The following is a 13,441-nucleotide window of genomic DNA, read 5'->3' on the forward strand; positions in this document are numbered from 1 at the left end:
ATTAGGGTCACGTACAGTAAATATAAAGAAATGTTTCGCAGTGTTTTTGGAGGATGTTACACAGTGTAAACATGGTATTAGGAAGACTGTATCTTATATATTCATAAAAACCAGCACACAACGATGGGCATGGGGCTATACTGTATGTGTCACACTGTATACACAACTAATTAGGCTTGTAGGATGACCCCAAGACAGAGGGACCAGTTTAGCGAAACAAAGTAATACTGACTGGAATAACATGGAACTGTATATCTTACATGAGGCACATGGATCATTACTGTTGTTCAAGTAAGTGATGATATTAATTCAAAGACGATTCAGTTTGTAACAGCAATCAAAAGCTTCCAAAAAGAAGATGATGATGATGTAGGACTTTTCATTCAGTCTGCCAAGAGAACCATTTCTCTGTTTTTGGAACAGAAACGTTCTTATTTTAATCAGCACTGCTGTGTACAAACACAACACCCTTTAAAACGCATTGTGTTGCTCTTTATACCATTTAAAACAATTCAATAGGCAGTTTCATTGCTTATTCTTCATTTACCAGACAATAACGAATCATAATCCAATCTCTGGTATCCTCCTCAGACCATGAGTGTTTCTGAACTGCTTTGCTAATTATTATTAGAGTCAGAGCTTATTGAATCTGTGTGTTTTTCCAGCCTCAGCGTTGCTCCTCACCGCTGCGCCCAAATAATCTCTCACATTCGCACGTGCTAATTTTCCCTGGCTTATGCAGCAGCACTGACTGTCTTAAAGGAGAGAAGCTCCAGCTCTGTTTCATTAGTTTTTTATTATTTTTCCCCAAAGCTGTTATGTCTTTGCAAAGTTTTGGTGGAATTTGACTAAAATCTAATGCAACACCTGTGTATAACTGTATTTTTGAAGACTAAATTTAAAAAAAAAAAAAATCTCAATTTACAGTCATCTAGTGTAATTAGTATGCTTTGCTAAGATCACCCTCAATGGACAGTTCCTTCTTTTAGAAGTCAAACATCACTCCACTCACAGTAAAACATGATAATGGTGAAGGGAAATTAGCATGTTAGTGCAACCAACACCAGCGCTTTCCATACTCATCCTTCAAAACTCTGGAGTTGCCTCAGCTCCGGTTTAATTTTACCCAGTGGGAGCTGCAAGAAGAGTGTAATTGTTGTATAAATGATATATAAATAAAGTTTATTATTATCATTATAATTCTGAGACTGGGCGGGTTTACACAAATAGCACGAATGATTTGAGCAAAGCAATCTCATTGGTTTTCCAACCATTTTCACCAGTGTGACCAACCAGGACAGCCGATTCCAAGCTCCTCAGATCAGATCCAGCTTCATCACTGATTGCTCCTATAATGAAAGCTTTGCCACACTTTGACCCATACTCACATTTTAAGCAAAACATGCAAACATCAGATTGAAATTGCAGAGCTGCAAGCAAAGCAGGAAAACAGCAAATGAGGCACAGATGTGAAAACCTAAGTAAAGCACCACCACTACATCTATATCTAGAGCTGCTTGATGAACAGACATGTTTTTTAGTTGCTTGTTCAGGATGTTGGTGGAAAGAAAGTGAGTGATCTAAACCAATTTCTTCATTTGTCTTCAAACAGAAAACTATATGTTCTGTCGATAACTGTTAAACCAGCCTGGTGCCTCCAGGACCGCTTTGATTTCCAACACTTGGCGAGCATAAATGTCAAGACAATCAAACGGGTTGAGGAAAAGAAAGGGATAAAATGCAGAGACCAAGATGGCCTTCAGCTAGAACTGCACCAATTGGAATTTTTGCAACTAAACAAGCACAAAACAACCTAAACAAAAAGCTCAAAAATGCTGGAGATGCAGTTGCAATGAAAAATCCATCATGCTTGATACACAGCTAAGCAAACAAATGTTTCACACGAGTAAAACAGCATATGCTCAGAGCGTGTCAACCTCTCAGTAAGCCCTCAACTAACGTTTGAATAACGTCTGTTGTGAAAAAAAGGAAATTAGACACAAATCAGGAAGCACAATCATACACCCACATGCTACACGTATTATATTCACTATAACCTTGTAAAACATCATCTGTGTAAAAATATTCAGACATTCAGTCAGAGGCATTTTCTCTGCAGAGAGGAATCGCTCTCATTTATGGCATCTGTAGCTCCCCACAGGTTTCCCCAGAGAGACTCATTAAAGATATGGTGCACACATAAACTTCAGCAAATTAAAATGTATAAGTCTTAACACATGCACACACACACACACACAGAAACATACACATAAACACAGGGAACCTACTGACACAAAACACCTACACGCTCAACAGTTCTGTAGTTTTGCTCTCTTGCCTGAACTGAAATAGAGTCTGGTGAAAATTAAGCTAAAATATGTGTGTGGTTGTGTGTGTGTGCACCTTCTGTGCAGTGCTCCTACTACCCAGCTGCTGGGATAATTAATACTGAACCCGCGACCTCAAGAGAAACAGTCAAGAATGAGAAAACAAACACACAAGGTGAGAATCCATATACATGGATACAGTATATATATATCTGCCTGCACAGAGTAGTAAACCACGTATACACACTGATTGTATATGCTTACAACTAAAAATGCTAATTTTTCATTGTACTTGTGTGTGCGTGCCCGTGTGTATACACTTCCTGTACAGTCTGCAACAATAGCTACTACACAAGGCCTCATTGATAAACTGCAACAGTGAAAGACAGTACCACAATAGAAGACACACATCAGCCTTCACAAGCACACACACACACACACACACATATACAAGGACATAAACGCACACACACCCATAGACTTTAGGCACACACAGATTCACACACACGCACACCAATTTGTGTCACTCCATATTGCAGTCACTCTCCCTCGCTCACACACACTGAGTCAGTAAGTGGTAGTAGCAGCCGGTGTAACAGATTGAGTGGTCACTGTTTTATAAGGTCTGACAGCCAAGTCAATGGGCTGTGCGAGCACAAGGAGAGTTCATAGTTCACATTCATGCGTACTACAACACGCACACACACACACTCGCTTTTTAAGAGTATTAAAAAAAAGAATAATGTACAATCACGTTTTTAGCTCCCTGCCGATGACTGCGACATTGTGTGCTTTGCGCTTAAATGATCCCAGCGCTGATGAATGTACACTGGTGTGCAGCTTTAAAAAAAAAAAAAAGTGACAGAGACAGATAGCTGGTACTGTAAAGCACGGAGAGCAAGAGAGTGAAACACAATGTATTAAGAACAATTCACAAGTAGTGGGGGGGTGGGGTTTATTGGATGAAGAGGGGGAGGAGGTTAAAGAAAGATTGGTGGATGGATCAAATACGGATAGAGACAAGGAATCAAAGTGTTCAGTGGGAGTGGAGAGACACGACAAAGATGTGTGGAGTGAAAGAATGGATTAGATAGAGTCATCAGGGAGAGGAAGGACAACAGAGAGAGAGAGAGAGAGAGAGAGAGAGAGAGAGAGAGAGAGAGAGCTTCACTGAGGGAGGGACTGTCACTCTCCCTGGTTTCTCTCTCTGTCCAAGCATTACAGCTTGCAATCATTCGCAGCGTTGTTACAGGATGTCAAATTTCAAATTTCAACCAGAACTCTTGACAGCACCTCCCTCCTCCCATCTCCTCTCTGTACCAGGCGAGACCGCAACAGCAACACAATCACCAGAACGGGGTGACTCAGGGAAAAACTAGATATATCACAGTTGTGGTTGTACGCCAGTAAAACTGCAGTTTACATCCACATCTGTCCAGACTCATGTAAATTAGTGTGTGAGAATGTGAAATGGTATTTGGCTGCAGCTGTGAGTGACTCTGATGGTGGAAAAATACACAGATTCAATAAGCTCTGACACAAACAACCATCAGCAAAGCAGTGAGCAACAAAAAAGCTCGTACATGTTATTCTAATAATAATAATAAGCCACTGGGTTAATATCATTGTTAAAGTTAATGTACTGTGTGTGTGAGGCCCAGGAACAGAAAGCATTTGAGTTTCCAAGTGTTCGTGCAGTCAGTTCACTGCTGAGGGCTACTTTACATTTGTCTTGTGTAACCCTGAAAAGATTTAAGCTAGCAGTTTTGAGAAGTGCTCTTACTGTCCTTTTGTTTGCATGAGCGTTTTGTGTGTGCGTAGCCATGTTTTCTGCTGGCACTGCACATCATCTAATCTTTATCTTCTTTGGCGAAGCAGAGTGATGTTTGGGATTTAAATTCTACTGACTCTTGTAAGTGTAGACACATTACCAATGTGATCCGTTTTGGCTTTTGGAGCCACAGCACCTTTGATTCAGCAGTTTGAGTTTAGCCTTGATGTGTCCACATTCGTGACTGAGTGCTATGCAAGTCCATTCCTACGAGGGTCGAGCAGAATAAAGACAGACCGGGTAAAAGCATGCCCTAGATGACAACGTGTTACACCCCCGACTTATTTCATAATATAACATGGAGTGTCTTCTTTTTCATGAGTCAGAAAATACCAAGAACAAAAACCTCCATTCCACAAGAGGGAAGTTTCTAGCACCAAGGTGTGCACTGGTGTAGAGCAGGTTTTTTTCAGGTCTTTTCTGCCTAACTTCGGGCCATGTTTTTTCCGATAAAGAATGAATCTAAGACTGCAGGAGTGTCTATTCTGTGTGGAGCCTTAGCTTTATTTGATGTCCTTAACACAGGTTTTATTTCTGCAAAGACACAGGCAAAAAGAGTCCTAGCAGATGAGGTCTGGTGCTAAGCAAAACAATCCTTGTGGTCTTTGAAGTCAAAATAGTGAGGAATAGAGGAGCATTCCCCTTTTTTTTTGTTTGTTTTTTTAATTTTTGATTAAATTGAGCCTGAAACAGTAAAATTCCACTATGCACACACACTGTCTGTGGTCATCAGGCCTGTGGTCACCCTTCGCTTACACCGTCTTAAAAGAAAAAATGATTTTCTCTCGAGGTTGTTGCTCCCAGACTGCTGTCACTACATGCAAATCCTGTGAGGAACAACAGTATTAAAGATTCACAGCACACCACGCATGAAGCCTTCCGATTACTCCAGTCCCCTGCCATCTCCCTCAATGCCCCACATCTACCAGCCGGAAAGCAGTGCATGCTGGGTCATGAAATGTCTGGGGGCAATCAGAGTAATGCGGTACATGTTCCTCAGCTTTATATGTGATGTGCATCGCGCAGCACAGAAAACAAAATAAATCAATCGCACAATCAATGGCACTGACCTGTTAAATGGATATGTCTGGTCACATTATTGTGTGTGTTTCTGTGAGTGTGTGCGTGGTGCAGCACAGCTTGTAAGTTTACTGCAGGGTGACTTTCAGAACCAGTGGACTGACACTAGTGGTTTAAATTATTCTGTAACTTAACTTTATTGTTTTCAACACATATTGGGACTTGTGGGTTTCTTTGCAGCACCAAAACAAAAATATGCAATGGCAGAGCTTCCAGCATGGCCAACGGGCTGAATGAGCAAAACACAGACAGGGGGGACAAAAAAAAAAAACACAAAACACTTTCACTGCATCTTAATTTTCAGTAAAGCCCAAAGGAAAACTGCACACAGTGGTCAGGGGAAAGAGGGAAGGAGCGCTACCATGTTTATGACAGCGACAGAGTTTATGGCAAATGTGGCCTTCATTTCGAAAACAGTAGCAGCCTCTATTTCAGTCGCTGCCGGGAAACAGAGGCTTGATCATACGGACGGATTCATTTTTATTTTTATATTTTTGTACAATACACGAGGGTATCGCAATCTGAAAATGAAATCCTGTTTAAAGGTGCTACACACAGCAACTTTAGAGGCACACAGTCACATTACCCAGCTGTTATTACATAACCAAAATCCTACAGTACATTTCACTCTACCCTCCTCTCACATAAACATCACTGCTGCTTCTTTCCTTTAACTGCAGCTCTCCTCTTCCCATTCTTTCATTTATCTTCTCTCTTGTGGGGATTGGAGTTAATCTGGTGCCAAGATTTTCTGTAATCTGATCCAATTCCCTTTCAGACTCGCAACACACACACACACACACAACTCTCATCCGATTCGTTGCTGATATAACCACAGAATAACACAAACACACACGCACACTCACAAATAGATCAGCTCCATTTCAGTGGTGCCACCTCTCTAATCCTTTTGCTGCGGGGAGCTGCCAAGGCAGTGGCACTCACCCACCCGAACACACACACAGGCACAAACACAAGAGTATACAGTAATGCACACAAACATGCCTAAAGGCACACAAAACTCATGATTATAATGAGCAGAAGCATGTGTACGCCCACACGCACAAACATACACACAGTCCCATATGCGCCCACACGTTCATATTCATCCCAGCTGTAATGGAAAGGAGCTTGAGTGGAATCCCTCCATCCATTTGCCAATTCATGTATTCATCCCTCCATCCCAGCTCTTCTCTGGGATTTACACCGATCAGCCACAACCTTAAAACCAGTTACCGGTTTTAATGTTGTGGTTGATCGGCGTAAATCCGTCACTTATTTCTGGCTCTTTCAATCATGCCTGTCCATACTCTCACCTCTACCCTCTGCCTCCGACATTAAGATTCAGGTCACCGCCCCCCCCCCATCCTCCTCCTCCGTCCTTCCCCATTTCTGCTTTCCACACTTAATGTTTCATTTTTATGCCAAAACATTTGTTGGACATGAAGGAGACAAAATGTTTGTTCATCTCATTTATACTAGAAAAACAAACATGAAAAGTATAAGGGATACAAAGGCTTTCGCAGATCTAAACGAGAGGGATAAAACAACAAATTGATCCTTATTGCTGCTCTCACGGGAGAAGTTTTAGTCAAGGGGGCCCGGTAATTGGAAATTTTTACTTATTATGTCGTTAATTCTGATGGAGTATTGAGAAGGGATAAGACTCCCTCCTGAATTGATGCCCAAATTACCCCATGTATAAGTGTTTGCTGAGCACGGTCATTAGCATTACATAATATACACTTAACAGGTTTTCGATTTGGGAGCAGAACACCCAAGCTTTGCTAAACATGTGTTGGCAACTGTGGCCTTATGGTATCTGAATTCTCAGTGTGTGTGTGTGTTTGAGGGCCATGCTAGCAGTCAGGGGAACAAGTCAGCAGGATTCATCCTGTGCACAGTGGGTATCTGTGCAACACTTCACAGCAACAGCAACACTTCTGAGCTGAAATATCTCAGTCTAGGACAAAGTTGTAGATTGACCATCACCCTGTCTAGAGCTATGCACCTAGGAATGGTGATGTTTGCTAATAAAAATAAACTGCTAATGCTTGTTCCAAGTTCCAATAGGACCTCTAAAGTTCCTCAAGTTATATATCCTGTCAAAATGAACTTCACAAGCCCAGTTTCATTATGTTTGCCCATTGACTAAAAGGTCAAAGGTCAGGCTTAACAACCAACATCAGTGGAGACTTAACGTTGTTGTCAAGGACACTACTTTAGCAGCCTGGATGAACGCCAAAGCAGAGGGTCGGAAACAGGTCCTTCACTTAGAAGCGTGCACCCCTGGTCTTTATAAGACTACAATGCCAACCACCTCCTGTAAACCTTCATGTTTATTCAGTGGCAGATATGGATGTGCGTGGTGCCTTGTAAAAACAGTAACTCCTATCAGACCAAAAAAAAAAAAAAAAAAAACGTAAAAACCTGTATTCTACAAATAAACCACTTCTTTCTGAAGTGTGAGCTGTTCATTTCTCCTGCTCCCTCCCTCCCTCTGTTCACTCCTCTCTGATGCTTCCCTTTGCTTTTGTCCCTTCATCTCTTTTCCCTCTTTTTCTCTACACGGCTACAAGTCAAAAAGAAAAAGTTATTTTTCCCTACTGCCATCTCTCCGCATGTAGCACTTGTCCTTTGCTCCACTTTCATCCCTCTCTTCTTCCTCTCCCTTTATGGCTGCAGAGCCCTCAGAAAATAAGTCTTTTCAACTCAAAAATTTAAGAAAATTTTTAAAAAGTGTCTACAGTGACTAAGCTGTGAAAGGTCACAGAAGGACAGATGGCAGAAGAGCGATGCCTGGGCGGGGCGGACGGACAAAAAAAGGACTGACGAGACGAGGGAAGGTAGACGGTGAATGAAGCAGATGGCTGGACAATGAACAGAGAGAGTGAGGAGGAAAAAAAGACGCAGCAAAAGATGGGGGGGGGGGGGGGGGGGGGGGGGGGGTAAATAATAAAATCTCGTGGAGCTATAAGCAAAATCAAAGCCAGCAGATTTACAGCAACAGAACCTGACAGGGTGTTAGTAAGAGGCCTGAGATGAATGAAATGTGTGATGTAAGAGTGATGAAAGGGAGGGCCACAGGAAGCAGCAGGGCTGCACACATACTGTACATGATGTATGCAACTCATGCCACTGAACTTCAGCAAAGATGACAGCTTAGAGAAAAAAAAAAAGCTCTTTTCAGACAAGTTTTTTCATCTATCTGTTAATGATTTTTGTCACTCAGACATAGGTGTCCACCTCATAAATGTTCATTATGGTGTTTATTTAGACATCGAGCGTTCGCTGCTCTCACAGGTGAAGGTTTTTAAAACGTGTTTTGCCACCTAAGCCTTAATTATTAACCATCATCTGTGCAAGGGATGTTCATCCCTGCAACAGTTTCATCATTTATTGGTTCATCTTTTTTATTCTACTGCCTGTTTTGCAGTGGTCTACAATGCACAAGAAGAGGACAAGCAGGACGTTGAACTGAGATGCACTTTATTCCTATTTGCTCCCATGCTGGATGCAATGCTTAGGCCTGATACTCTAATTGTAAATAATTAAAATATCCTTGTAATTCTGGATATTGTGGCTGGCTGTACTTTTAATATGGCTGCCACAGACCATCATAATAATCACTGACAGAGCATCAGACAGAAAGTGTATGTGGCCATTAGAAGGAATTTTAGATGCGCTGATGGGGATTTGCAATAAACAACGCTTTCGTGCTCCATCTGCGTTATTTCTGTGCTTTCAAGTAGCTATTTGTACCACAAGCAAACCAGCCGCTCTGTAGCTGCAGAGACAAACTGTTTGAGCGTGACTCTGCAGTCATGACACAACATCAACGATGATGTCGATGCAAAATATATATCTATATACACCCACACACACATATATATATATATACTGATCAGTTTTTCTCACATTACTGAGAGATTCTGTGAACTGAATGGAAGCAGTAAGGCCATCAGCCAGCAGTGTAATGGGAGTTGCACAAAGTGTGGGAGCACTGCAGCCATAAAGTGCACACACACACACACAGAGGCTGGAGAGATGGAGAGGCAGAGAAAGAGGAAAGGCAATACAGACAGATTTTAAATCAATACAACCACAGAAGACACCTAACAGGAATTTACAGTCCACACGTGGACACGCAGCATTGTGGGCTCATAAAATCTGATGTTTACTATCAATTAATTAAAAGAAAAAAAGAAAAAAGAAAAAGGCATCAAAGTGCAAAGTGCTGCCATAACTTTAGATGTACTGAAGGGACAACGACAGAAAGGAAGACGCATCCAGAAATAACATCGCACAGTTCAGAGAAAGTTTCTCTGGGCTGCTTCGCTGTCAGTGAGGCAACCCAAACTGTCACATTTTATGACACCATAAAATAAACTTCCATACAGCGAGAGTATATGTGTGTGCTTGTGTGGCTGGTTTTCACATCTTATGCCACATGCTGTTTATTTTCTCTATTTTTCCTTTACCTCCTTGGCCTTGTAACCTTTACCTGTCCACCCGTGTTTCCTCTCTCTGTTTGCCTTCAAGTTTCTTCTCTCTGTTTCCTGCAGAAACCTCATGTTTTCAACTTTGGCCTTTTATGAAATGTCACTGACAGCTGACTTCCACATGTGAAAACGTTTGATTCAGATCCCTGCAGCCAAGCCAAAAAGGTAGAAAATAAAAAAAAAAATCTTATGGTTGGAAACACCAACTCTACAGAATCGTTTTACTCTAAAAAATCCAGAAGACTAAAAGACTAATCCACTGCTAGAAATGAAAAATAAGGCGCCATTATATTTTGTTCTATGGATTTCCCAAACATTCTCCTTTGAAATAACCTAAATACGTTGGTCAGAACTGTAGTATTATTACAAGTATAATAAATAGTGTTATTACAAGCAACCCTATCAAAGCAAGGGACAACTAAACCCTTAAATTTCAAGTATTACAGCTTCAAAACTTCCACCAGCTATCTCATCTTTCATTCCCACCTCCGTCCTCATCTCTCTCTCTGACTCCTGCAAAATATGAGACCATAACATTTTATAAGTGTCCCTCTGATTCTCTGCTCCATCTTCTCTCCATCTCTGTCTGCTCGCCTCAGCCTCTATCTCTCAATCTACTCCTCTTCCCACCGCTCAATCTTCCACCATTTCTAAATGATGTGGTCTCGTGCTGGTAACACCACGTATGGCCGGTTTACCAGAGATAGACTGGTAAGGTTACATGTAAGTTTATTGCAGTAAACTGATTAAATTTAGATTCTGACACTGGGCATGACAGCGAGCACGTGCACACAATTAATGTTATACAAGTGATATGATCAACAGCTTGTGTCAAATGCAGAGACGCACCAACAAAGTCTGGGAAGAAGAGGACTTCCTGGACAAATCTCTGAAGGGCAGTCTGGTTTACTGTTTAGATGCTGTTTCACTGCATCTTTGAAAACAGTAAATTTCACACTGGGGAACATGGGATGTTGTGATAAGTTTGTGATTGCTCTATCCATCAAGTAATCAAAGATCTGAGGTATTTTGATATTGATATGATATTTTGAAAGCAATTTTTCCCAGTCGTGCTCAACAAAGGCTGATTTTGTTGAGCAAAAAAAAAAAAAAAAAACAAAGGCCCAGAGACTCGCTGAAAGTTGAAACTTTATATCCCACAAAGCGGCGAATGTGAGGTGAATTCAAAATAAACACACACACACACACACACTGCGGGTCAAAATGTCAACGCAGTCTTATTCTCCAAGTCTCCCGTTACCCCTCCATCTGACTGCACCCACTTTTCTCAAATCCCTCTTTTCACATCTTCCTTATACCCTGGTACATTTTAAGGTTTCCCCTCTTCCTGCCCCCACTCCTCCCTGATCTCTTATCCATCTTTTCACCCTTGTCCAACCTCGCCCATTCACCACTCATCCTTCTTCCCAAATCTTTCTTAATATCAGGCATTATTTTTCTTTTTTTTTTTCTTTTTTTTGGGGGCAGGTCAGCCAGTGGTGCCTTCCCCTTCTCCTCCACTCTGCCTTTACCTCTCTCACTCAGTCCCCGCCTGGCTCTCGTTCTGCCCTCATTCACCCTTCGCTCTGTCAGCAGTTAATGCAAGTATAATGAGCTTGTTGTCTGTGACATGATGATGAGGAGGAGGAGGAGTGAATACAGCTGCCTAATGATCAAAGAGCGCCACACAACGCACAGAGATGGACAGCGGCGGACACACGCATGCCCATACACAAATATAAGCAACGACGACACACGCGTACACACGACCGCAAACAAAGATTAATGTTTGCCCATGCAGAGAGGTGCGCCCGCTGAATCACAGACACACAAACACATTTACATCTATTCTCAGTGGAGATACACAATTAGTAACTTAGACATAAAATCTGGCCAAAAGCTATTTTTCTTCCTCCTATGCTCTCGCTATGGCTTCCTCACTCTAGGCATACCTCCCTCCTTCTGATGCCTCCCCCTCCCTCCATCTCACTCCTTGCTTGCTCACTCCCCCGCCCTCCTCTCTCCCCTGCCCTCACTCCCTCGTTCTCACTCCTTCCAAAAGGTAGTCAGGGCAGAAATGGGTTTTCTACTTCATAAGACTGCAGCTGTGTGAATGTGTCCGCACACTGCTTAGTGTGTGTGTTAGCCTAAGATTTGGCTGTGGCCCCTGCGACGACACCCACACTGCAGCAACTGACACAGCCGGAGGGGGTGAGGAACTGGGGGAGAGAAAGGATGAGATGCTAGGGAAGGAAAGATGACAAGAGTGGCAAAAAAAAAAAGAAAAATACAGGAGGAGGGATAATTTTGTGTTTGTGTGTTTAATCCTAATTAGGCATGTGTGATGTGTGTGTGTGTGCCTTGTGTCACTCCATTTCCATATGAGTGTATGTCACTCCACATTTGTGTCAGCGTAATGGATCCTGTATGTGTACAGTATGCATGTGTTCGTTTGCATCTGTTTCCTACCCTGAAAGCACTTTTTTGTGTGTCTATAGGCGCACACCTGAATATAAATCCACATCCAGAACTCAGATACGTTTAACGCTCACACATACACACCAGCTTAGACTCAAGGTAAAAGTACTGTCATGGCCACAGACACACAAACAGGAGGGGAGACAAAACAACACTTTATTTAAAAATTAAAAACAAAAAAAAAAAGTAAAGCACCACTTCAAACACTGGCATAAAAATGTAGTTCTGTGACAGATGAGCTGGTTTGGACTGATGGACTCAACATCATGATATTAAAAATATTTTCAGATATCAATTTACAGACATGCTTATACGGTATCTGCTTTAACGCAGACAGAATACTTCAATAACTAATAATTAGTAGTATTTCACTTACAATTTGCTGAGTCATTGCTCTGAACAACCAACTTTCAAAATTTTTTGAAAGACAGCAACTCATATAATCAGAATTTATTCCACTAAATCCATTTCACTGTATGTATCAGAGTTTCACAAAATTTTTCATTTAGAACCGCAGCCCATTAACTATCACACGCACACACACCGTGGTGCTATACAGAACACATTTGCTGGTGTAATATGTGTTAATTGCTTATCCACGCTCAATTTCATTTACAATTTAAATGGCTTGTTCCAGAAAAATGCAGCAAAGCTTCGACTCTGCGCTCGAAGACGATCCAAACAAACAGAGTACGAGTAAATGGGATGCTTGGATGGGAAACACTGGAGCTGTGGTGAGTGTCGTGGGGGTGCAGACGCAGACACCTGTCACAGGGTGACAGTCCAACGCAGACAGAACCGGAAAGAAAGGACAAAAAAAAAACAAAAAAAACAAACAGGGAAGGAAAAAAGAAACAAAGACGAGCAGGACACTGCAGGGGAATGATGGGAAAGTGCAGGAATGGGGATAATCAAAAGAAATGAAAGGGAGCTGAGAAGAGAGGAGGTAAGAGAAAGAGAAAACGAGGTGGTTTGAAGAGAGAAGAAGGTGAAGCAGCCGACTTAAGTCTTGTGCATATTATCCCATGTGCATAAGCAGTGAGTTACACTAAACAGGCAAAAGTGCTGACGCCAGTGAGTCTGTTGACTGCATGATTGTGTACGTGCGTCCTCTCCTGTTTCATTAACAGCTCTTGCTTTCTTCTTCTTCTTCAAGTGAAGAGAGGGGACAAGGGAAGAGAGAACAAGCAAAGGGGAACAGATCGTCTCCCATTCTTCTCTTC

The 13,441-nt window shown here is 41.9% G+C and overlaps 1 protein-coding gene across 1 annotated transcript in view; it reads right to left on the reverse strand.

Moving 5' to 3' along the window:
• LOC121176805 (pyruvate carboxylase, mitochondrial-like) overlaps positions 1-13,441 on the reverse strand; it is a 253,601-nt gene that overhangs the window by 206,250 nt on the left and 33,910 nt on the right. The gene's annotated exons all lie outside the window — the stretch shown is intronic.

Source organism: Toxotes jaculatrix, chromosome 23 (genome assembly GCF_017976425.1).
Source record: "Toxotes jaculatrix isolate fToxJac2 chromosome 23, fToxJac2.pri, whole genome shotgun sequence".
NCBI lineage: Eukaryota > Metazoa > Chordata > Actinopteri > Toxotidae > Toxotes > Toxotes jaculatrix.